Source organism: Mustela putorius, unplaced genomic scaffold (assembly GCF_011764305.1).
Source record: "Mustela putorius furo isolate JIRA1106 unplaced genomic scaffold, ASM1176430v1.1 tig00000129_pilon_pilon_pilon, whole genome shotgun sequence".
Classification (NCBI taxonomy): Eukaryota; Metazoa; Chordata; class Mammalia; order Carnivora; family Mustelidae; genus Mustela; species Mustela putorius.
The window spans coordinates 37,636,621-37,660,518 of record NW_025421290.1 but is presented as its reverse complement, the minus strand read 5'-3'; the positions used below and the strand labels follow the sequence as shown (position 1 = coordinate 37,660,518).

The following is a 23,898-nucleotide window of genomic DNA, read 5'->3' as shown; positions in this document are numbered from 1 at the left end:
TGGATTCCCAGGAATCTTGCATTAGTGGCTATTAAAAATGGCTCTGATTGCATCTGTCCCTGAGTGAAGTGAGCTAGAGAGGAATGTGACTGTTAGGATGAAGTATTCTGTTCCCTCCAAGTAAAGATAATTGCTCCCTCCAAATAAAGAAGCTCTGCCACAGATGTCCCAGCGAGTCCCCACCCCGCACCAGCACTTGCAGCCTCCACCAGCCGGCCAGCTCTTAGCATGCTGCCTTGCCTCGTGGTTGCGAGGGGTGACCAAAGACTTAAGGATGAAGGAAATACCTATTTGCCATTGAAGTATCTGTTAGTGTCAGAATTGTTACTGAAGGAACTAATTTGGGAAGCGGAGACTCTGCCCAGGAAGCAACATAAACATAAGCACATTACATCATGCTTGAGTACAGTGTCTTTCATACCAGTAATCGTTGTGGTCAAGGGTGAAAAGAATCATCTTAACTGAGAGTTATAAAGAGTTGGAAGACTGAGAGGCAGGACTGTTTCAGGCAGGACATCCTCCCATGAAGTTCTCTGTGCAGAAGTCTGTCGTTTGGTGATTTACAGTCTACAGAATAGCCACATTCCTAAAACATAAGTCGTAAAAAAGAATTCTGTTTATACCGTAGAGCTTTATTTTCCATATAAAATATTTCCAAATATTCCATTTTCATTTTACAATCAGAGCCTTGTTTCTATGGCAGACACGTTCCCTGCAATCTTAGGGTATATTATCTGCCTGTAGGACAAGGCTGGAACCATTTTCCATACTATAAACAAAATGTTGAAACTCCACATCATGGCTGGGTTCAGAACCTTCTTTGGGTAACACCTGTTTGGCAATGCTGAGACCCAGAAAGATGTGGGAATCCGTCCAGGTCAGAGTCCAGACCTAGAGTCCAGCACCGTGAAAGGCCTTCGCCTAGCCAGACTGTGCTTTCCTGAGCGGCAGGAAAATAACACATTATACCATTGACTTCAGAGCCCCTGCACCAGAAAGGGGCCCGTGCAGAGTCCTCGGGCTTTTCCCCTTTCGGGTTAGTTGTACCCAAAGCAGCCCTCTTGTCACCTGCTCTTCAAGCCAAAGGGTCGGTTGTCAGGTCCCATTTCAGTTGAGAGTAGCCCTGAAAACCTTCCTCTGAGCCTAGGTAACCTTTGGTTGCCAGAACAGCCTGGAGGCACCTTGTGGAATTCCCAGAGGTTTCTACCCAAAAGGAGCACTAAGTGAATTCTCCAGGGTTCTACCAGAGCTGGCTGTGATGTGGGCCACAGCCAGACCTCCAGCAGACATTCTACACAGTACCGTACCCCAATTTCCATTTTTATCTGGTAAGTCACTGTTTTGTGGATGGGCTCTGGTCCCTCGCTTAGTAGTAAGGGTGACTAAGCCCATTGAATAGAGGATTAACAGCCTAGAGATCTGAGTTTTAGTACTGGTTTTGACACTAAGTGACCCTAAATTATTCATTGAATCTTTTTATGGGGTAAGCATACTTACGTGTAAACCGGCCTGTTTTGAGAGCTTTTAGATCGCCCCTATGGCACTTTGATCTCCCTGGAAGTGGCAGCTACGTAAATAAGAGGTGCTCTTACTAGTTCATCTGTCACAGCAACAGTGGATTCCAGCGCTGATAAGCTCTGATAATTCACTAAACCAGGGACTGCCCCATCAACGGTGACAAGACGTAAAGAGAATCCTTCGCTGGCTGTGCTTTTCATCTGCATGTTGGAGGATTCAGTGACTTGGTAGCCACAGGAATGAAAACTGGTGACTCACGAGAACTCGGCAAATCGTGTTATTTTTCATTTCCCTGTGGTGTTGCTATTGTTCTCGATTTTATGGATCACACACGTTTTCACCAGACAATCTTGTTCTTCCCCCGCTGTTTTGAAACCACCCCAAACGCAGCCTCAGGGCTGTCGTCTCCCATTGGGTCAGTGTGAGCTCAGCCCGGCTCCTCAAATCCCTTGGTTCCTCTGGTCTGTCTGGAGTCCGTGTTCAAGCTTTGTTGTGGGAGAGGAAAGCAGAGAGCCCATGACTTGCCCAGACAGTCTGAGGCCTGGCCATGTAGCTTGCAGTTCCCTAGACGCTCTGGAGCTGGACTTGGCCAGTCATTCCTCTGTTGTTACTTTTCAGAGGTAATAAGTGAGATTAATTGCAGGCCATTCTCCAGAAGAGAAAGTAGTCAGGGCCAAAACCAGTCACATGTTGAGAAGCCTGAGGTGTACCTCTAAGCAAGGCCGATTGAGAATTCTACAATAGGACCTCCGGGATGCAGGTACCAAGTGTTCCTGACCTCCTTCTTAAAGGGATCAGTTTGGCTTTCCAGATGCAGATACCTGGGTATCTAAGCTTTTCTTCAGCCAATGAGATGGGGGGGGGATTTTTCAGGCAGCCCTTTGAGTGTACGTTTTCTAGGCCCATGGGGTATTGTTAGGGGCTCAAAGCCATAAGCAGAGGCATCTCCCCAGGACTGCCCGCCTTGCCTGGAGTTGGGCAGGGCATTTTCTAGGTGAGGAGCCCTCAGTGGGCTCACAGTGCATCTTTCTTTCTTTCTTTTTTCTTTAAAGATTTTATTTATTTGACAGACAGAGGTCACAAGTAGACAGAGAGGCAGACAGTGCCAGGTGGTGGGGGTGGGGGGGGGTGGGAGCAGACTCCCTGCTGAGCAGAGAGCCCGATGCAGGGCTCGATCCCAGGACACTGGGATCATGACCTGAGGCGGAGGCTTTAACCCACTGAGCCACCCAGGCGCCCCACAGTGCATCTTTCTGTTTGAGACCTGGAAGGGTTACTGTAAAGTCTTGGCTGCTGCTTGGAATGATTTGGGAAGGACAGGGCCTCAGACGGCTTGGCAGGAACCTGAGGCCCTGTTTTTTTCCAGTCCAACCCTTCCTTGTGGATCGAGCTGTCAGGGAATCCCACGAATGTCTGGCTTCTGCCCCTTGTATGTTTTTCCAGTATTTGTCATTGAATTATTTTTATCCATCTCTGGCTTTTTCACACATGCAACCTGGGGATTTGTCTGTTCCTCGATATTAAAGGTGGGGGAGGTTGAAAGCAAAGCCATGAGTTTGTGCCTCCTTTTTGCGACTGGGTAAGACCTCATGGGCTTAGGGTGCTCGTCCTGGCTAGCCCCCACTGTAGAGAATAGCATGGGGGAACAGGGTGCAATGAAGCGCCAAATCTTTGAAATTGGGGTATATGTCACATTGCTCTGTTCCTCTGTCCTCTCACTCTCTGGAGCTAAATTATACAGTCTGATACCCTACTTTACATAATTTTTAAGAACAAGTTTTTCAGAGATTTTGATTCTAGTTTAGCTAATATTTTTCTCCCTTCTTTAGATTATCTCTTATAAATGTTGCTGGAGAGTCAATTCTCTTTTCCATTTTTCATTCTTAATCCTCAGAAATACCAAGTTTGTTGTTGTTGTTTGTAAAGTCCTATTCATTTTCTCCCTGTCAGGCATTAGGTTAGATGCTGGGAAGTCACGATAAATAAAACAGGATAGTGCCTGATCTCACAGAGCTTACAGTCTGTGATGTATCTTTCACATTCTCAGCGAGGGTAGTCCTGGGCGCTGGGTTGGTCTAAAAGATTTGGAAGACATGTTTGTTTGTTTGTTTGTTTTTATCACTAAGAGGTTACCCTCTAGCAGAGAAGAGGAGCCATATACACATGAAACAATTACAGAGTAGTGTCCAGTGGTATAGAGCAAAGATTTAAATTTTACAGCACAGGCAATCAGAAGAAAAGATAGTAAGAAGAGTGTATGAGGTTTTAATCCTGTCACCTGCTACAACATAAGAGAACATTGTGATAAGTGAAATAAGCTGATCACAAAAGGATAAATACTAACTATATCATTCCATTCATATGAAGTGTCTAGGTAAGTTAGAAATGTAGATTGCCAGGGGCTGTAGGGAGAGGGGGAAGGAATTAGCATTTAATAGCTACAGTTTCAGTTTTATAGATAAAAAAGTTCCAGAGATCTATTGCACAACCATGTATATATATTGAACTGCATACACAGAAGTGGTTAGATGGTACATTTAAACATAGGGGTTTTTTTTACTTCAATGGAAAAGAGTATTTAAGGGCTTAAAAGAGAGCACCACAATTCCACAAAAATCGTACTTAGTGACTAAAATGGCAAAGTTTTGCTCCTGTCCTCTGCCTCTCTGTAGGGAGATTATCCTGAGCCTAGTCCTTGAAATGCTTCTGTTTCTTTATGAGTGTGTTAACTTCATAGGAGAGGGGGCCGTTGACCCCTATGAGGAAGGTGACATGGTGTAATAGAAAAAAAAGGAGCCATTGAGTTGGAGGGGCCTGGATGCGCCTCACTAAGTATGTAACCACCGGCAAGTTACGGCAAGTTACGCTGCTTCTCTGGGCCACAATTTCCCCATCTGCTTAGATATGCAAGTAATACCTATCTCTTAAGTTGTTTTAAGATTTAAATTAGTAGCGTATGTGAAAGGAGCCAGTGTACTGTCTGGATTTGCTGTAGGTTGTCGATAATGTTTTGTTTTCTTCCCCCAAAGGAGTAAAGTTAAAATTGGATTTGCTTGGGATATGGTGTTGCTACACACTTGGGTTAGTATCTTGTACAGAGGGAACTGGCCGTCACCTACAGGTGGTGTGCTCCTCGGGCTGGAGTACAGAGCCGTGCCCTTTCCAGCTGAGGAAGGGAGAGCACAGAGTGGGGCCAACAGGAGACTCTTCCTTTTTCTTTGACCCCTTTGTTGAAGGGTGACTTCGTTCTGCTCACCAGGCCCTTCCTTTCTGCTATCTTCTTCTGAATGTTGAAATTTCCACTGCAGCTCGATGTTCCAGCCAGTAAACACTCATATTTTCCATCTATCCTGGGGGTCGAGCTTTGGGAGAACTTTTCTCTGGAGGAGTTTGGAGCTTATAATTTTGTACTTTATACTGTTATGTAAACAACACTCTCTAGCCAAAGAGCACAATCACAAAAAGAAACCAATTGGGGGGGGGTGCCTTAAAAAAAAAAAAAAAGAAAGAAACTCTTTCATGTTCAGAGTTCTGTAGAAGTGATATTTCACTTCTTATTCTCCTTCCTTCTTTCCCATAAAATAAAGTTAACCTGACCTTCCTCCTCCTGAGTCTTAGCTCTCACCATTCCTTCCCCTTGAATAAAATGTTTCTTCAGCACAGGAGTGATAAAGGCCTGTACTTCTATCTAAAATTTCTCTGCTTCTTTTCTCACTCGCCCAGGCATATATCCTCTCAGGGGTTATGCTCTGTGTCAGTTCAAGCTCTGTGACAGATTCCACAGTTCCTTCTTCCCCGAGAGAGCTGAGGGCCATAGGTGTTTGTGCCAAGGGCCGAAGGGTTGGGCTTCTGCCTATTGAAGGAATGTGGGTAAACCCAGGAAATGTGTCAAAAGATCGCTGGCTGGACATCATAGCAGAGCCTGGGCAAAGTATGTGTGGGAATGTTGGGGCCTAGTATCAGGAGTGAAAGAAGTAGATCTTTTATCTGCAAGCCAAAATGCAGGTTGCTTTGTGGTGTGCCAGTGTAGTGTTTTTTCAGTTCAGCAAGCCTCCCCCCTCAACCCCCCAGAGTACCAAAGAGAAACCACCTCACCTTTCCTTGGGACTAACACATAGGCACACGTGTACACTTGCACGCACACAATCTTGGAGGCAGACCCTATCTTATTTGACTGTTCACTTTATGATTTTATATTCATCCACAGTTGGTGATTATTTTGGCTTTAAGAGGCCTGAATGCCAAAAGTCTACATATTAAGCTAAATGAGACTCCTTTTCTAAAATGAAGAAGTTATGTTAGAGTTACTTTATTCATAATTCAGTTTAATTCTCACGTGGTTTTTCTCTCCTTTCATCTTTCCAAGTTAACTCCATTTACCAGCCTTGAAAGAGCTTAGAAAAGAGTCAGAGTGGCAAAGAACCTGTCTTTCTTTGTGACTCCTGTAGAGATTCATGCTGATCCAGTTTTAAAGCTTCCTGTTGATTCCATGAATTTTTAGAAGGAAGACCAGCCAGCTTTCCCAAATCTGTAGCTGAAGATCCCCTCCTCCCTCCCATTTCTTTCTGTTTTATTTCATTTTATTTTATTTGGAAGGGAGAGGGAGAAAGTGAATCCCAAGCAGGCCCCACGCCCAACATGGGTCTCGATGTCACAACTCTGAGACCATGACCTGAGCCGATATCATGAGTCAAATGCTTAACCAACTGAGCCACCCAAGTGCCTCTCCCACTCTTCTTTTTGTTAAGACTTTCAGCATGTTACCAATTAAGTACAACTAAGAAATCATTGCTTTTTTTGTTTTTTAAGATTTTATTTATTTGAAAAAGAGAGAGGCAGCACAGGGGAGCACAATGCGGGGCTTGATCCCAAGACACCCAAGATCATGACCTGAGCCAAAAGCAGATGCTTACCCAACTGAGCCACCCAGGTGCCCCTCCTTTTTTTTTTTTTTTAACACCTAGGATTTAAGAGGCTAAAAGGAAAAAACTCGCTGTATCTCTGTTTTAACAAAACAATAGACTGACAGTATCTGAAAACGAGTAAAGATCCTCTCTTCCCTTGCAGCCACTTGGAGAAGCAGTTTTGGCTGAGGTTCTGGCCTGGGTTTAGATTCTTGATAATTCTTTGTTCCCTTTCCAGAAAAGAAAGAAACAAAATTAGACCTGCTGAGGACATGATATTCCCATACCACTCCATTTAATGCTTAGACTAGAGACACAGTAGGGAAAACAGGTATACCTAATCTTAACACTGAGGTTTACACGATTCATTTTTATTGTGAAGTCAATATCCATAAATTAAAATTTTAATCACAAACCATGAAAATGCTCCTAAAGAAAGATACCTAAGAGAAGCTAAACTTAAAAGGGCATTTAAATATGGAGCCAAGTGTTCTTTGGGAGATGCAAGGAAAGCTGGAGATGGGAGAGAGGCAGTGTATGAGGGCTTAGGAATTCAAAATGTCACATCATATGGCCGGCCCCTGGAGTTCGTAATAAATAACAGTAGAACTCTTGACTTAATTGGACCATTCTTCTGCTTCAGATGCAGTAAAGGGATGTTTTGACTTTCATGAATTATCAGGCTAAAACTTGTATTAATTTGGCTTCAAAGCCAATAATCAATACCATGTTCAGCCTGGTTCTTTAAAAATAAGTTTTACTATCTTTCCATGATGAAAATGAAATATGGGTGCATCTCTGGAACGTGATGATAATCTAGAAGGATTTAGATGAGAAAAGCAGGCTTTCTGGCATAGCAGGTAAGGAAACCATAAAGGAGGTTAATAAATGGGATATACTTAAAGGCTAAAGGAAATCAAATTATGTTCCTCTGAAACGTTGCACCAAGGAAAATTAAATAGATGAAAGAATCTGTCTATATTATTAGTGTTCTCAAATCTCTTGCTTAGCTACATGAACCCAATACATTTGGAATACCAGCCCTCAAAAGAAGAGTTTTGTTACCTTCTTTCCCAAATCATTACTATATTGAGATATTTGAAAAAGAGGAAAGGTGGCTACTGCCATTAAGTAGCATCCCGGATGGGAAATGGCATCATCTGGTAGTTGTTAAAATAGTATTATCCCCAAATAGTTAATGCACATTTACCGAATATCTCCTAAACACAAGGCACTGGGCTGAGCTCTGAAGGAGGGTTAGACATGGTCTGTGTTCTCCAAGAGGAAAATTAATAGCCCTGTGGATGCAAATACTGTGGAACAATATGTGCTTAATGGTTGAGGGAGAGGATTATCCTATAGGTAAGAGTTCAGAGGAGAAATTGATCACTAACTGGAGAAGCTGGCAAAAGGTCTATGGAAAGGAAAGGGGCATGAGCTGAATCTGGAAGGGCAGATGGAGTGTGGATGGGCCAAGAGGCTAATAGTAATAAATTAAGAGATAATTGCACATTTACTTTGTGCTCAACACTATTCAAGGATCAAAGAAAAGTGATTCACACTCCTGCTAAGTTAGAGGTGACAGCTTAGGCAGGTGGTATAAAGAATATTGCCCTACACTAAATGAGAACATGCAGCCAGGAATACTTTATCCAGCAAAGTTGATGTTCAGAATGGATGGAGAGGTAAAGAGCTTGCAAGATCAGCAAGGTTTAAAAGAGTATGTGACCACCAACCTGGCACTACAAGAAATATTAAGGGGGATTCTATAAAAGAAGAAAAAACCCAAGAGTGTCATGCAACAGAAATTATAGAAACAAGGACTTCACAGGCAACATGATGTCAATAAAAATGTATCTTTCAATAATGACTCTCAACATGAACAGCCTAAATGTTCCCATAAAACAGCATAGGGTTGCAGATGGGATAAAACGACAGGACCCGTCCATATGTTGTCTACAAGAGACTCATTTGGAAGCTAAGGATACATCCAGACTGTAAGTGAAGGGATGGAGAAGCATCTTTCATGCCAATGGGCCTCAAAAGAAAGCTGGGGTAATGATTCTCATATCAGATAAATTATGTTTTAAACTAAAGACTGTGGTCAGAGATAAAGAAGGACGCTACATCCTTCTTAAAGGGTCTATCCACCAAGAAGATCTAACAATTGTAAATATTTATGCCCCCGAAATGGGAGCAGCCAACTACATAAGACAACTGTTAATCAAGGTAAAGAGTCATATCGATATGAATACATTAATAGTAGAGAATCTTAACACACCACTCTCAGTAATAGATCATCCAAGCAGAAAATCAATAAAGAAACAAGAGCATTGAATGACAAATTGGACCAGATGGACCTCATAGATATATATGGAACATTCCACCCTAAAACAACAGAATACTCACTTTTCTCGAGCACACATAGTACTTTCTCCAGAATAAATCACATACTGGGTCACAAATCAAGGCTCAACCGATACCAAAAGACTGATATTATTCCATGCATACTCTCAGACCACAATGCTTTGAAACTGGAACTCAACCACAAGAAGTTTGGAAGGAATTCAAACACTTGGAAGCCAAAGACCACCCTGCTTAAGAATGTGTGGATCAACCAGGAAATGAAAGAAGAACTTAAGCAATTCGTGGAAACCAATAAGATTGAAGACACATTGGTCCAAAACCTATGGGATACGGCAAAGTCGGTCCTAAGGGGGAAATACATAGCTATTCAAGCCTCCCTCAAAGAAACTGAAAAATCCAGAATACACCAGATCTCGTTATACCTTAAAGAACTGGAGAATCAACAACAAATTCAGCCAACCCCACACACAAGAAGGGAAATAATCAAGATTAGAGCAGAGATCAATGAGATAGAAACTAGAGATACAGTAGAATACATCAACGAAACTAGAGCTGGGTTTTTTTGTTTTTGTTTTTTTTGTTTTTTTTTTTTTTTGAAAGAATCAATGAGGTCGATAAACCATTGGCCAAACTAATCCAAAAGAAGAGAGAGAGGACCCAAATTATTAAAATTATGAATGAAGACGGAGAGATCATGACTGACACCAAGGAAATAGAAGCAGTCATTAGAAATTATTATCAACAGTTATATGCCAATTAGAGAATCGATTCCATTTACTATAGCACCAAGAACCATAAGATACCTGAGAAAAAACATAACCAAAGAGGTAAAGGATCTGTACTCGAGGAACTACAGAATACTCATGAAAGAAATTGAAGAAGACATAAAAAGATGGAAGACCATTCCATGCTCTTGGATCAGAAGAATAAACATTGTTAAAAGGTCTATACTGCCTAGAGCAATCTATACTTTTAAAGCCATTCCAATCAAAATTCCACGAGTATTTGAATTTCAAAGATTGGAACAAACAATCCTAAAATTTGTATGGAATCAGAAGAGACCCCACATTGCTAAGGAAATGTTGAAAAAGAAAAACAAAACTGGGGGCATCACATTACCTGATTTCAAGCTTTACTACAAAGCTGTAATCACCAAGACAGCATGGTACTGGCATTAAAACAGACACATAGACCAGTGGAACAGAGTATAGAGCCGAGATATGAACCCTCAACTCTATGGTCAAATAATCTTCGACAAAGCAGGAAAAATTAGACAGTGGAAAAAAGACAGTCTCTTCAATAAATGGTGCTGGGAAAACTGGACAGCTATAGGTAGAATAATGAAACTCGACCATTCTCTTAAACCATACACAAAGATAAACTCAAAATGGATTAAAGACCTCAACGTGAGACAGGAATCCATCAGAATCCTAGAGGAGAACATAGGCAGTAACCTCTTCGATAGCAGCCACAGCAACTTCTTTCAAGATCTGTCTCCAAAGGCAAAGGAAACAAAAGCAAAAATGAACTTTTGGGACTTCATCAAGATCAAAAGCTTCTGCACAGCAAAGGAAACAGTCAACAAAACAAAGAGGCAACCCACGGAATGGGAGAAGATATTTGCAAATGACAGTACAGACAAAAGGTTGATACCCAGGATCTATAAAGAACTTCTCACACTCAACACACACAAAACAGATAATCGTGTCAAAAAATGGGCAGAAGACATGAACAGACACTTCTCCATTGAAGGCATACAAATGGTTATCAGACACATGAAAAAATGTTCATCATCATTAGCCATCAGGGAGATTCAAATTAAAACCACATTGAGATATCGCCTTACACCAGTTAGAATGACCAAAATTAGCAAGACAGGAAAAAAATGTGTGTTGGAGAGGATGTGGAGAGAGGAGAACCCTCTTACACTGTTGGTGGGAATGCAAGTTGGTGCAGCCATTTTGGAGTACAATGTGGAGATTTCTTAAGAAATTAAAAATAGAGCTTCCCGGGGTGTCTGGGTGGCTCAGTGGGTTAAGTCTCTGCCTTCGGCTCAGGTCATGATCTCAGGGTCCTGTGATCAAGTCCCTCATCAGGCTCTCTGTTCAGCAGGGAGCCTGCTTTGACCTCTCTCTCTGCCTGCCTCTCCGCCTACTTGTGATCTATCTCTCTCTCTCTGTGTCAAATAAATAAATAAAATATTTTTAAAAAAATAGAGTTTCCCTATGATCCGGCAATTGCACTACTGGGCATTTACCCCAAAGATAAAGATGTAGTGAAAAGAAGGGCCATCTGTACCCCAATGTTTATAGCAGTAATGGCCACGGTTGCCAAACTGTGGAAAGAACCAAGATGCCCTTAAACGGACAAATGGATAAGGAAGATGTGGTCCATATACACTATAGAGTATGATGCCTGCATCAGAAAGGACGAATACCCAACTTTTGTATCAACATGGACAGGACTGGTAGAGATTATGCTGAGTGAAGTAAGTCAAGCAGAGGGAATCAATTATAATATGGTTTCACTTATTTGTGGAGCATAACAAATAACATGGAGGTCATGGGGAAATGGAGAGGAGAAGGAAGTTGAGGGAAATTGGAAGGGGAGATGAACCATGAGAGACTATGGACTCTGAAAAACAACTTGAGGGTTTTGAAGGGGCATGGGGTGGGAGGTTGGGGGGAGCCAGGTGGTGGGTATTACGGAAGGCATGTATTGCATGGAGCACTGGGTGTGTGTGTAAACAATGAATTCTGTTATGCTGAACATAAATAAATAACAGTTATATGCCAATAATTAAGCAACCTAGGTGAAATGGATGCATTCCTGGAAACCTATAAACTTCCAAAACTGAATCAGGAAGAAATCAACAACCTGACTAGACCAATATCTAGTAATGATTGAAGCAGTGATCAAAAACCTCCCAAAAAATTAGAGCCCAGGACCTGACAGATTCCCTGGAGAATTCTACCAAACATTCAAAAAAGAAATAATACCTATTCTCCTGAAGCTGTTTCAAAAAGTAGAAATAGAAAGAGAACCTCCAGACTCTTTTTATGAAACCAGCATTACCTTGATCCCCAAACCAGGAAAAGACCCCACCAAAAAGGAGAATTTCATACCAATATCCCTGATGAATATGGACGCCAAGATTCTCAAGATCCTAGCTAATAGGATCCAACAGTACTATCTACATGACCTGGTGGGATTTATCCATGGGATGCAAGGGTGGTTCAACATTTGCAGATCAATCGATGTGATAGAACAAATCAATAAGAGAGAAGAACCACATGGTCCTCTCAATTGATGCAGAAAAAGCATTTGACAAGATACAGCATCCGTTCCTGATTAAAACCCTTCAAGTATAGGGATAGAGAGAACATTCCTCAACTTCATAAAATCTATCTATGAAAAACCCACACCAAATATCATCCTCAGTGGGGAAAAGTTGACAGCCTTCCTTTTGAGATCAGGAACACAACAAGGATGTCCACTCTCGCCACTGTTGTTCAACATAGTACTAGAAGTCCTCGCAACAGCAATCAGACAACAAAGAGAAAGAAAAGGTATTCAAATTGGCAAAGAAGAAATCAAACTCTCTCTCTTTATAGGTGACATGATACTTTATATGAAAAACCCAAAAGACTCCACCCTTAAACTACTAGAACCCATATAGGAATTCAGTAATGTGCAGGATGCAAAATTAATGTACAGAAATCAGTTGCTTGCTTATACACTAACAATGAAAATATAGAAAGGGGAATTAGAGAATTGATTCCATTTATTATAGCACCAAGAACCGTAAGATACCTGAGAAAAAACATAACCAAAGAGTTAAAGTTTCTGTATGTGAGGAACTCAGAACACTCAAAGAAATTGAAGAAGACACAAAAAGATGGAAGACCATTCCATGCTCTTGGATCAGAAGAATAAACATTGTTAAAATGTCTGTACTGCCTAGAGCAATCTATACTTTCAATGCCATTCCAATCAAAATTCCACCAGTATTTTTCAAAGAGCTGGAACAAACAATCCTAAAATTTGTACGGAACCAGAAGAGACCCCACATTGCTAAGGAAATGTTAAAAAAGAAAAACAAAACTGGGGGCATCACATTACCTGATTTCAAGCTTTACTACAAAGCTGTAATCACCAAGACAGCATGGTACTGGCATTAAAACAGACACACAGACCAGTGGAACAGGGTAGAGAGCCGAGATATGAACCCTCAACTCTATGGTCAAATAATCTTCGACAAAGCAGGAAAAATTAGACAGTGGAAAAAAGACAGTCTCTTCAATAAATGGTGCTGGGAAAATTGGATAGCTACATGTAGAATAATGAAACTCAACAATTCTCCTACACCATACACAAAGATTAAACTCGAAATGGATAAAAGACCTCAATGTGAGACAGGAATCCATCAGAATCCTAGAGGAGAACATAGGCAGTAACCTCTTCAATAGCAGCCACAGCAACTTCTTTCAAGATCTGTCTCCAAAGGCAAAGGAAACAAAAGCGAAAATGAACTTTTGGGACTTCATCAAGATCAAAAGCTTCTGCACAGCAAAGGAAACAGTCAACAAAACAAAGAGGCAACCCACGGAATGGGAGAAGATATTTGCAAATGACAGTACAGACAAAAGGTTGATACCCAGGATCTATAAAGAACTTCTCACACTCAACACACACAAAACAGATAATCGTGTCAAAAAATGGGCAGAAGACATGAACAGACACTTCTCCAAAGAAGACATATAAATGGCTAACAGACACATGAAAAAATGTTCATCATCATTAGCCATCAGGGGGATTCAAATCCAAACCACATTGAGATACCACCTTACACCAGTTAGAATGGCCAAAATTAACAAGACAGTAAACAGGTGTTGGAAAGGATGTGGAGAAAGGGGAACCCTCTTACACTGTGGTGGGAATGCAGCCACTTTGTAAAACAGTGTGGAGATTCCCTAAGAAATTAAAAATAGAGCTTCCCTATGACCCTGCAATTGCACTACTGGGTATTTACCCCCCAAAATACTGATGTAGTGAAAAGAGGGGCCATCTGTGCCCCAGTGTTCATAGCAGCAATGGCCACAGTTGCCAAACTGTGGAGAGAACCAAGATTCCCTTCAACAGACACCTTTATTATTGAGAAGGATAAATTGGAGGAGATAGCCTCTGAATATGGCACAGTTGGGCTTGGGCCTCTCAAGTCTATGTCTTTCTAACTTGTTTTATTTAATCTAAGGATTTTCTTTGTTGGTTAATTTCTCTGATAATTAGAAGTTTTAGAAGACATAAAAAGTCCTAATGCACCATAGTCTTAAAAATGAAAAGAAAAACAAATAAAAACTTGGCCTGATTTCCAGAATGCACACCTGCATCTGGTCCCAAACTTTCCTGTATTATTCAGTATTATTGCTCTCTACACGGTCAGTTCCAGCGGTGATCAGAAATAAACCTCATGTGTTTGCCTTCAGCACTTCCGTGCAGGTGCTGCTCTGTAGCCCCCCTGTATTAGCTGACTCTCTCCTTATTGTCACTCCTTCAACAGAAGTGTAAGCCATCCTAGTACAATCAGATCCTGCGCCTTGGGGAGCAGTAGGCACTTAAAAATAAGAACAGATATTAAATGAATATTTAAGGAACTTTGACTTAAAGGAAGGAGTGGGTGGACACCTGGCCCCTCACAGCATCTTCACGTGTCCACACCCTGTTCTTTAGGGTTTGGCTTAATACAGGCTTCCCTGTTCCTTGAGTGATACCATTAGGATTTCTCTTCTTCTCTTCCCTCCTTACGCATTGGACTCCTATTCTTAAAAACTGTAATTCAGAGGATTCTCGGGCTAAGTACACAGTTTTAATTCCTAGAGAATGGAAATGTGGGGCCTTCCTATCCTATTGAACTTAACACTAGGAAAAAATGCCCTACCTAGTTCCTTTATTGAACTTAAAGCCTGAAACACCCCCTCCCACCCCACCCTTCCCATGTCATCGGTCTTTACTGCTTCTCCTTTGCACCCTATTCAGTTCTTTCATGTTATCCAAAATTTAGAAGTGCCCAACAAGCAAGAGATCCTCTTTCATCTGAGGGGTAGAAGCAGATATGGGAGAGGAAAAGGCAGAGAACTTTTTAACCCCCCTCCTTCTCCCCATCCCGCCTCATGCTCAGGAGTCTTAAGAACCACTCCTAGAAGATCGTGCAAGTGGGACGGTATCCACCATCTTGGACAGCCCAGAATGGGATAGTTATCTCTTTCCTACGACCTTTCACATTGGGTTGCCTAATGACTTACAATGTTTACTGAATGTATGTTTTTGTGAGGTTCAGCTTTTTGGTGTTCATTACAGTGCTTTCTCTCCTCTCACTGTCCTTCATTGGATAGATTTACTGGTATTTCCTTCCTGAGTGGTTGGTATGAGGCAGTGTCGGGCCACCATCTCTCTACTCCATGTTCAAGTATCATTTCTTTATTTCTGCTACAACACCTGCCACTCCTTCTCATATTCTGGTTCTTAGAATATTTGTCTTAACCTGTCATGTTAGACTGTAAACTTTCTGCGGGGAGACACCGAGTCTTACACAATTCTACGTCCTTACGGTGACCTGTACGAAGTCCTCAGTTGATGTTTCGTGAATAAAATCAGTGCTGTCCAGTGCAGCAGCCACAAGCCAGGTGTGGAAATTTAAATTTAAATTAATAATAATTAAATAACATGAAAAAAATCAGTTGCTCAGTTCTATTAGCCCCATTTTCACAGGCTCATGGCTTCCTTATTAAGTAGCATAGGACTAGACAGCTGACGGCTGACCCAGAAGATGTGATAAAGACCCAAGCTTGGTCCAAGGATTAAAAAAATAAAAAGGAATGAGTTTCCAAGAAAGGCATACTCTTGATTTTCCTCTTAGGGCCTTCTGTAGATGTCAAGCCTCTTTTGTTTAGATCTAGAGATTTACCACAGATGCTGTTCTTGAACTAATTTGCGGTGCTGGGAGGGGCATGTTCTGATGCCTTGGGAGCCTGGAAAGCCCAGAGCTTCTGTATTACTAGTGTCTAACCAATCAGACCTGGGCTGACCGAGAGGAAGGGGATTTTTTTCAAGCAGATCCCAGCATGATCATTTTATTTTCTGCAATATATGCCCATGGCTGAATACTGGGGAGAGGTCCCATGTCCCCATGCTCACCCCACCCCCCAGCCCCCCACCTGCTCGGCCAGCAGTCGTGACTTGGCTTACGGAGAGGTTCTAGCCCTGGGGAACAGAGCCAAACATGCGGAAGCCGTTCGGTGTCCTAGCTCCCAGGGAAGCTGTGGTGAGCAGGGGGAGTGGGTGGGGTCCTGCTGGATGGCTTTTCAGAGAAGCCAGATCTTTGAAGTTTTGTTTTAGCAGCTGCCAGGTATGCTGCTTCAGCACTTTGCAGGCCCCTCACTCTGCTCCCATCTCGCATGTTCTCCACACTGTGTGTGCGTCGTGTACACAACGGGGCTTCAATGTTGGGAGGGTAAATACCAAACTGTGGGCAAGTTGCTCAACACAGCACTCTTGCTTGTTCCTTTTCCACGACTCTGCTGTGAAGCAGCTACTGGAATGCTCCCTTCTCCCTTTGCAGCTCTGACCCCTTCTGACCACCTGCCAAAGGAGAGGCAAACAGCATCCTTTTCTATTTAGGGGAAGTAGTAAGTTTCGAAAAACTGAAGGTCCTACATTCCTCTGATAGATTGGGTTATCACTCTGAGAATAGAAATCTCCCTTTTCTGAAAGCACAGATGGCAGTCCACCACCCCCACCCCACCCCTGCTGCCGCCATCAAACAACCCTGACACTTTTGGTCTCGGAGTAAATTTCTTGAACCTACCTTTCGTACACCTTTGGATCTTCAGCGTTCAGCACAATGTCAACAGTACGTATTTATTAAATGATTGCCCTGGGAGCTGCTGTGCTGTGGGGAGGGCCTGGGTAGGGGCTAGGTAGGTAGAATGTGCCCTCTGAAGCCCACACTCGGAGCTGTCCGTGCCTCCTTGCTTTCTCGCTTAGTGACTGTCTCCTCCCAGCCAGTCTGCGGTCGCCTCGAGCTGTTTCCAGTTTCCTCCAAACTTGCCCCTTCCTCTGGACTTCATTCTTCTGGAGTATAGTCTGCTCCTTTGTGTAATCAATCAGTCTGTCCATCCATCCATCCATCTATCTTTGCTTTTTCTCTTCTGAGATGTAAGTCTTTACAAGGCAAAGCCTAGATTTTATTTTTATCCCAAGAACTCTGGACCAGGAATGGGAAGACCTAAGAGCCAGTCTCAGGTCAACCTGGAACTTCCTGACTTGGACTAAATCATCTGACAAAACTTCAGCCTCACTTTGCCATGTGGGGAGTGACGATGCCCGGGTTGTCTGGGGTTTCGGTGCCATCCTGTACGTGAACGTGCTTTGTGAACTATAAAGTAGTTATATAGTTATAAATAATTATATAGGTATATAGTTATATACCCGTTTAGGTATTATCTTTGGTATTAATAGCACTTATCGCTGTAGAACAGTGATGTTTGTTTATGCTGTTGATGATACATAGACTAATCTCCCCCAGAGCTGAGGTAAATCACCAGCTCAGTCCCGCATTACTCAGCTTGGCACAGGTTTAAAGCATGAAATGGGCCATTCCAGGCCCTCTCTGTCATCACCTCTCTCTCGGTCTGCAGGTTCTTCCTTTCAGACCTGCGGGGTCATTGTTTTTCTTGCTAGTCTCCCCCGTCTTCTCCCCTCGGGCCCCAGGCTGAGTTTTCTCTTTAACCCCCTCTGTTCTTAGCAAAGCAAAGTTGACCCATCCCATTTCCTGCTTCGGGTTGAATTTGCCACCCTCAGTGGACCCTTCTCTCCCTAGGTGGCCACCCACAGCTCTGCCCACCTAGCAGCACTGGCCCTTTCGTCATTCTTCCTCCACCCAGCCCCACGACCTCAGCAGCAGCCCACTTGGGACCCTTCCTATTTGCCTGTGCGTGCCCTTGCTTTTCTGCCAGGCTGTCCCTTCAGTCTCCCTGTGCTCCCCCCCGCCCCCCGTGGCATCTTTTCTTGCATTTCTTCCTTTTCCTGGGCTCAGACTTCATCCAGAAAAGCTCCTCCCCCTTTCAAGACCCTGAGGTTTGGAGCATCACCACGTGCCTGTCACCCGGTCCCTGTCACCTTTAGTAGATAAACAAACATTGCCATTTTTTTAGAGCAGTCATATGGCTTGAGAAGGTCCAACTTTGTTTGTTTAAATTATTGAAGATCTCACATTTAAGTGTGATGACCTGGTATTTAAGAACATGTATTGTAGAGACGGACCAATTTGGATCCCTCCTTTTTTCAGCCACTTTACTAGCTATGTGAGGGCAAGCTCTTTGAACCCACTATTATTACATCTAAATGAAGACAGAATGCCTACTTCCTAAGGATATTCTGAGGAACAAATGAAAATTAAGACATGAGAAAAGCACTTTTAGAAAGTGCCTGCTGTAGAGTAAGTACTTAGTAAATGGGAATTCCTGGAAACATTTCCATGTCATCTGTCCACACCCTGTTTTGCAGATATTAAAAATTGAAGTTAAGTGATTTGTGTAAATTCTCACCCCTACCTTTAATAAAGTAGGGACTAGAACCCAGGGCTTCAAATTTTCTACCTGATGAATTTTCCATTTGATTCCTCTAACTCCTCCGAAGGCTTGTTCTAGTTTCCTTTCTTTGGGTGGAATGTCCACTTACTCATCCGTTTGTTCATTCAGCAAACATCGCGTGACTGTGATGTTCTCAGGCTCTGGGTGGAGAGAGACCAGAGTGATGAACTCAGTTGGTTGAAAGGTTGGTCCAGTGGGTAGGAAATAGTTGCTGTGAAAAATAGTCACCATCCCCAAAAAAACCATACCAATAAAGGGCATTTGGGGGCCTTGGGGCATAAGCTCTGTCAGAAGAGAACCAGAGTAGGCATTGCAGAGGATTGATTGTCGTGTTTTCCCAGGTGACAATGGCAGAGAAGCGGGGAACAGCGCCGTTGAAGTGCAGTGTCGCCGGGCAAGTAGGGAATGGTTGAGGAGGAGGGCAAGTTCAAGTGCTCAAAGTGCCGTTCTAGGGGGATTTTATCCCAGTATCTCCCCTGTTAATTAACATCAACTGAAGAAGTGGGGGCGGGGTGTACGTAGATGTGTGACTTCGCCTTCCTGGGTCTTTGTACCTCAGGTTTCCACTCTTTCTCTTCCCCATTCATTCATAACTGGGAAACTCTTTTCATCATTCTGGATCCAGCCCAGTGCTAACCCTTACTCTGCACTTTCTACCATCATCTCACACAGAGGCGGCCTACTTGCCTGTGGCAGTCACACTGTGTCATAATTCATTTTTCTGTCTTTACCACCTCCTTTGAAGTGAAGACTAAAACATCTTTATACTGCTGTCCTTTACTGGGGCATCTAACACATAGTAGCCACCAACCTAATGGATACTGAATGAACGTAAATGCTTCTAGGTTCATAATCCCAGCCCCGACTTCCACCTGGGTGGCTCTTTAGCCAACGCCTATCTTCGGCGGCACGAAAATGTGGAAGGATCAGGTCAAGACTTTCCCTTTAACCAGAATCGTAACTCAACACGCTTGCCATCATTAGGATATGAGCTCGGCTTCCTCCAGTACGGAACCCTAACACTATAAGTTGGTCAAAAACCTGCTGTGGTACAAAAACCATTTTGTGTTTACAACACACCTGCACATACCAGAACTGTGCTCAACACACCTGATGGGACTGGAAGACTGAAGACAGCCCTCAGTCCAGTGACTTCCACCCTGTGGAATCACTATTAAAGCAGAGCAGTGTCTCACGGCATCCACTAAACCGTCCTTAGTCATCCTTACTTGGCTGTTTCTCAGGACTATGTGGCTGGAGTAATACTATTTATTAACAGCCCTGACTAGATGACTACACTCTCAAGGTGAAGCTTCTTCGTCTTCTAATAAACACACAGTCTGTGTTTGGTACCAGCTTGCTGTTACATTTTATTTCTCCCGTATTGCCAATATACAGGGTTCTGCAGTGTGCTACAAGATCTGAACAGCTCGACACTCTTTCGACAGACATAGCTGTAGCACGCCGGGGTGGCTCAGTCAGCCAAGCATCAGACTCTTGATTTCCACTCAGGTCGTGATCTCAGGGTCTTGAGATTGAGCCCAGCATGGAACCCAATCCTGGGCGTGGAACCTGCTTAAGATTCTCTTCGTCTGCCCCTCCACCCAAAAATAAATAAAATGTATACTTAAGTATCTTTTACCTACTGTTCAAGGTTCCACACTTACAAAGCTTTCCCAGTACAGAAGAACTTAGTATCTCTCTCTCAAGGCTTTAGTGAAGAGATGCGTTGCGTTGGAATTCAATAGCAGGCCATCTTGGTAATCTACCCTGACATTGTGCCATGTTAGGAAAGTGGGCCACTCGGATAGGCTAGTGCTTTAAAGTGAAGTTTTCTTTTCCTTTTAAAATGTGTTATTTAAGTAACTACATAACAAATTATCTCCAAGTTTAGCAGCTTAAACAATAAACATTTACTATTATCTTAGTTTCTGTGAGTCGGGAATTAAGGAGCAACTCAGCTGGGTGGTTCTGACTTTGGCTCTTTCATGAGGTCCAGTAAAGATGGCAGCTGAGAGGGCTGCATCATCTGAAGGCTTGTCTGGGGCTGTAGGCTCTACTTCCATGATGGCTCACTTTCACATGGATGATGAAATCATGCTGGCTATTAGCAGGAGGCCTTGGTTTCTCACCACAAGGACTTCTCCACAGGGCTGCCTGCCTGTCCTCATGACATGGCAGTTGGCTTCCCTGAGAATGAATGACTCAAGAGAAAGAAGCCACAATGTCTTTTATGACCTAGACTCAGAAGTCACATACCATCATTAAAAATTTTTTTAAATTGTGGTAGAATACACATAGCAAAAAGTTTACCATTTTAACTCCTTTTTTTTTTTTAATTTTTTATTTTTTATAAACATATATTTTGGTGATGCACCATTTTAACTCCTTTTAAGTGTTCGAGTAGCATTAAATATATCACATTGTTACGCCACATACTTCCAGAACTCTTTCATCTTGCAAAAGTGAAACTCTGTACTCATTAAACAGTAACTCCCCATTCTCTCTCCCCTAGCTCCTGGCAATCACCATTCCACTTTATAGCTCTATGAATCGGACTTTTCTAAGTACCTCATATTAGTGGAATCATATAATATTTGTCATTTTGTGACTGCCTTATTTCATGTAGAAGAATATCCTCTAGATTTGTCCACATTGTAGCATCTTTCTGAATTTCCTTCTTTTTAAAGACTGAATCCTAGTCAATTGTATGTATATACCACATTTTGTTTATCCACTTACCTGTTGATGGACACTTGGAGTACTTCCACCTTTTGGCAGTTGTGACTAATGCTGCTATTAACGTGAGTGTGCAAATACTTATTTGTGTCCCTGCTTTCAGTTCTTTTGAGTAAATACCCAGTGTGAAATTGTTGGACCATATGGTAATTCTGTTTTTTCCAAACTTAATTATTTCACTTGATTTTTCTTGTATAAATATCCTACTTGGTGGCCATAGACAGAGTCTGATTCCTCTACACAGGGACTCTGGTGTAGCTCCTTAATCGATGGTTAATGTTGAGTTCCTTAGAGGATTACCTGATTTAACAGGGTCTCTTCCTAGAGGTTGGGTGACATAGCTATAGGTCTTGGAGGTAGCATCCAAGATGGCCTTGGCCAAGTTGCCCACAGTGGCAGTGCATCCCCTGGACAAGGTGTAGCAGTCACTGATACACAACAACAGCAGCAGCAGCTTTTTGGGCAGAGTGGCTGAGATCATGCCAGTGCCTCTCAGGCTGGGGAATGAGGCCCACTGGCACAGAGCTTGAAGCTGGTTGCCTTGCAAGGGTTGGTGTGAGACTCATCAGTCTTATTCCCCGAGTACCCTCACTGCATGGCGACATTGAAGAGATTGGCCAGGGTGATGGCCCTGTGAATGGCTGTGGCTACCTCCTTAGAGCATCTACCCAGATTGACCTGGTTCTTGTAGTTTCCCAATGACGGCAAATGCCTTGAACCTGGTTCACTGGCCAACTGGGATCTGCTTTTGCACAGGCATAATCCTCCAGCTTACCCTTTCTAGTCATCTCTGGGAAAAAAGGCCATGATCCCTTAGGCTCCTTGATGGGCAAAGGAGAAAAGATAGATTTCCCCCAGGGACTTGATCATGCCCTTGACCATGTGGCCCAGCTTCGTGATGGACAGCCACTTGACCTCATCCTTGCCTCAATGAGCTCTGTGGCTCAGCACACCTGCAACTCTGGTCCCAGAAGCTGTTGCCCAGACCTCTCTGGGAGTCGTTGTTTCCAGGTTTCCCACAACGCAAGCATCATCTGCCGTTTGGTGTTTTCTTGGAGTAAAAGGGCAGTTCTCTTTTTAATATTTTGAAGAACCATCATGCTGTTTTCCATAGCAGTTGCACCATTTTACATTCCCAGGAGCAGTGCACAAAGGTGACAGTTTCTCCATATCGTCACCCATATGTGGCATTTTCTGTTTTTGATAGTAGCCATCCTTATGGGTGGGAGGTGATGCCTCATTGTGGTTTTGATTTGTGCCTCCCTAGTGATTCGTGACGCTGAGCATCTTTCCATGTGCTTGTTAGCCATTTGTGTGTCTTCCTTAGAAAAATGCCTAGTCGAGATTTTTTTTCAAAGATTTTATTTATTAATTTGACAGACAGAGATCAAATAAATAGGCAGGCAGAGATAGAGGGAGAAGCAGGCTCCCTGCTGAGCAGAGAGCCCAATGCAGGGCACGATCCCAGGACCCTGAGATCATGACCTGAGCCAAAGGCAGAGGCTTAACCCACTGAACCACCCAGGTGCCCCCTAATCAAGATTTTAATGGAGTTGTTTTTTCGTTTTTTTGAATTTTAGGTGTTCTCTATGTATTTTGGGGGTATTAATCCCTTATCAGATACGTGATTTGCAGATATGTTCCCAGTTTTGTAGATTGCCTTTTTACTCTGTTGATAGTGTCCTTTGAAATGCAAAAATTTTAATTTTGTCTTATTCAAGAAATCATTGCCAAATATACTGTCATGAAGTTTGTGCCCTTTGTTTTCTTCTAAGAGTCTTAATCCTTTTAGCTCTTAATGTTTAAGTGTTTCAAATACACTGTCGTTTCTGTAGCATCTTATTGTGACACAGGTGACTTCTATTGAGGATGGGAGGAGATGACATAAGGATGGGGAATAGTGGGAGGTGGGGGTCGCTGGGGGCCATGTTGAAGGCTGATTCCCACAATAATTATGGCATATGGTTTTTAAAGTTAAATAGTTCTGTAAGATTTAGAGTGAAAATGGGAATCCTTTGGTCTTTCTTTCCTCTGCTAGAATGTTAATTTCCACACCTCAGTAATAACTGCTTTCAGTTATTCTTTTAAGTTGTTATTTACCTTCTTAATTCTAAATCATATATTTATTCCACCATTTTGGACTTTGCATTTTATATATTATTTATTAACTTCCTATCAAGAGACGGAAGTTTAGCATTCTTAAACTACCTCCTCCCGGCATACCCCCTACCACACACACACACACACGCACACACACACTTTCCCTCCTCATATCCTTGCATTACACATATAGTATGATTTTTTTTGTTTGATCAGTATTCACTGTCTCCATTATCACAACTATGCCCTTAGAAATTCTTGGGCTTCTTAGAGTCATCATTTCTTCTCTCCTATTTATCTACTTCTGTCTTATCTGAATTTCTGGAGGATTCTCTTAATAATACCTTACATTGTCTGTTTACCTAGTCCAACTTGATACACATTGTGAAATGAAGATATGTTCTGCCTTTCAAATTTCTTCCAGTTCAAGACAATTTATATATTGCTGTAAACCCACAGTGGGTGATGGGGGGAATGTATGTGTACATACACACATGCACACACACACATTGTAATTAATATAATAAAATATACATATAACTATGTATTTTCCAGTTTTCTATAGACTGAAGTATTTGCATATTTAAAAAAATTAGTTGTACAAATAATACACGCATGTA

The 23,898-nt window shown here is 42.5% G+C and overlaps 1 protein-coding gene across 21 annotated transcripts in view; it reads left to right on the top strand.

Moving 5' to 3' along the window:
* The window catches only part of TTLL5 (tubulin tyrosine ligase like 5), a 284,568-nt gene that overhangs the window by 146,073 nt on the left and 114,597 nt on the right, over nt 1–23,898 (top strand). The gene's annotated exons all lie outside the window — the stretch shown is intronic.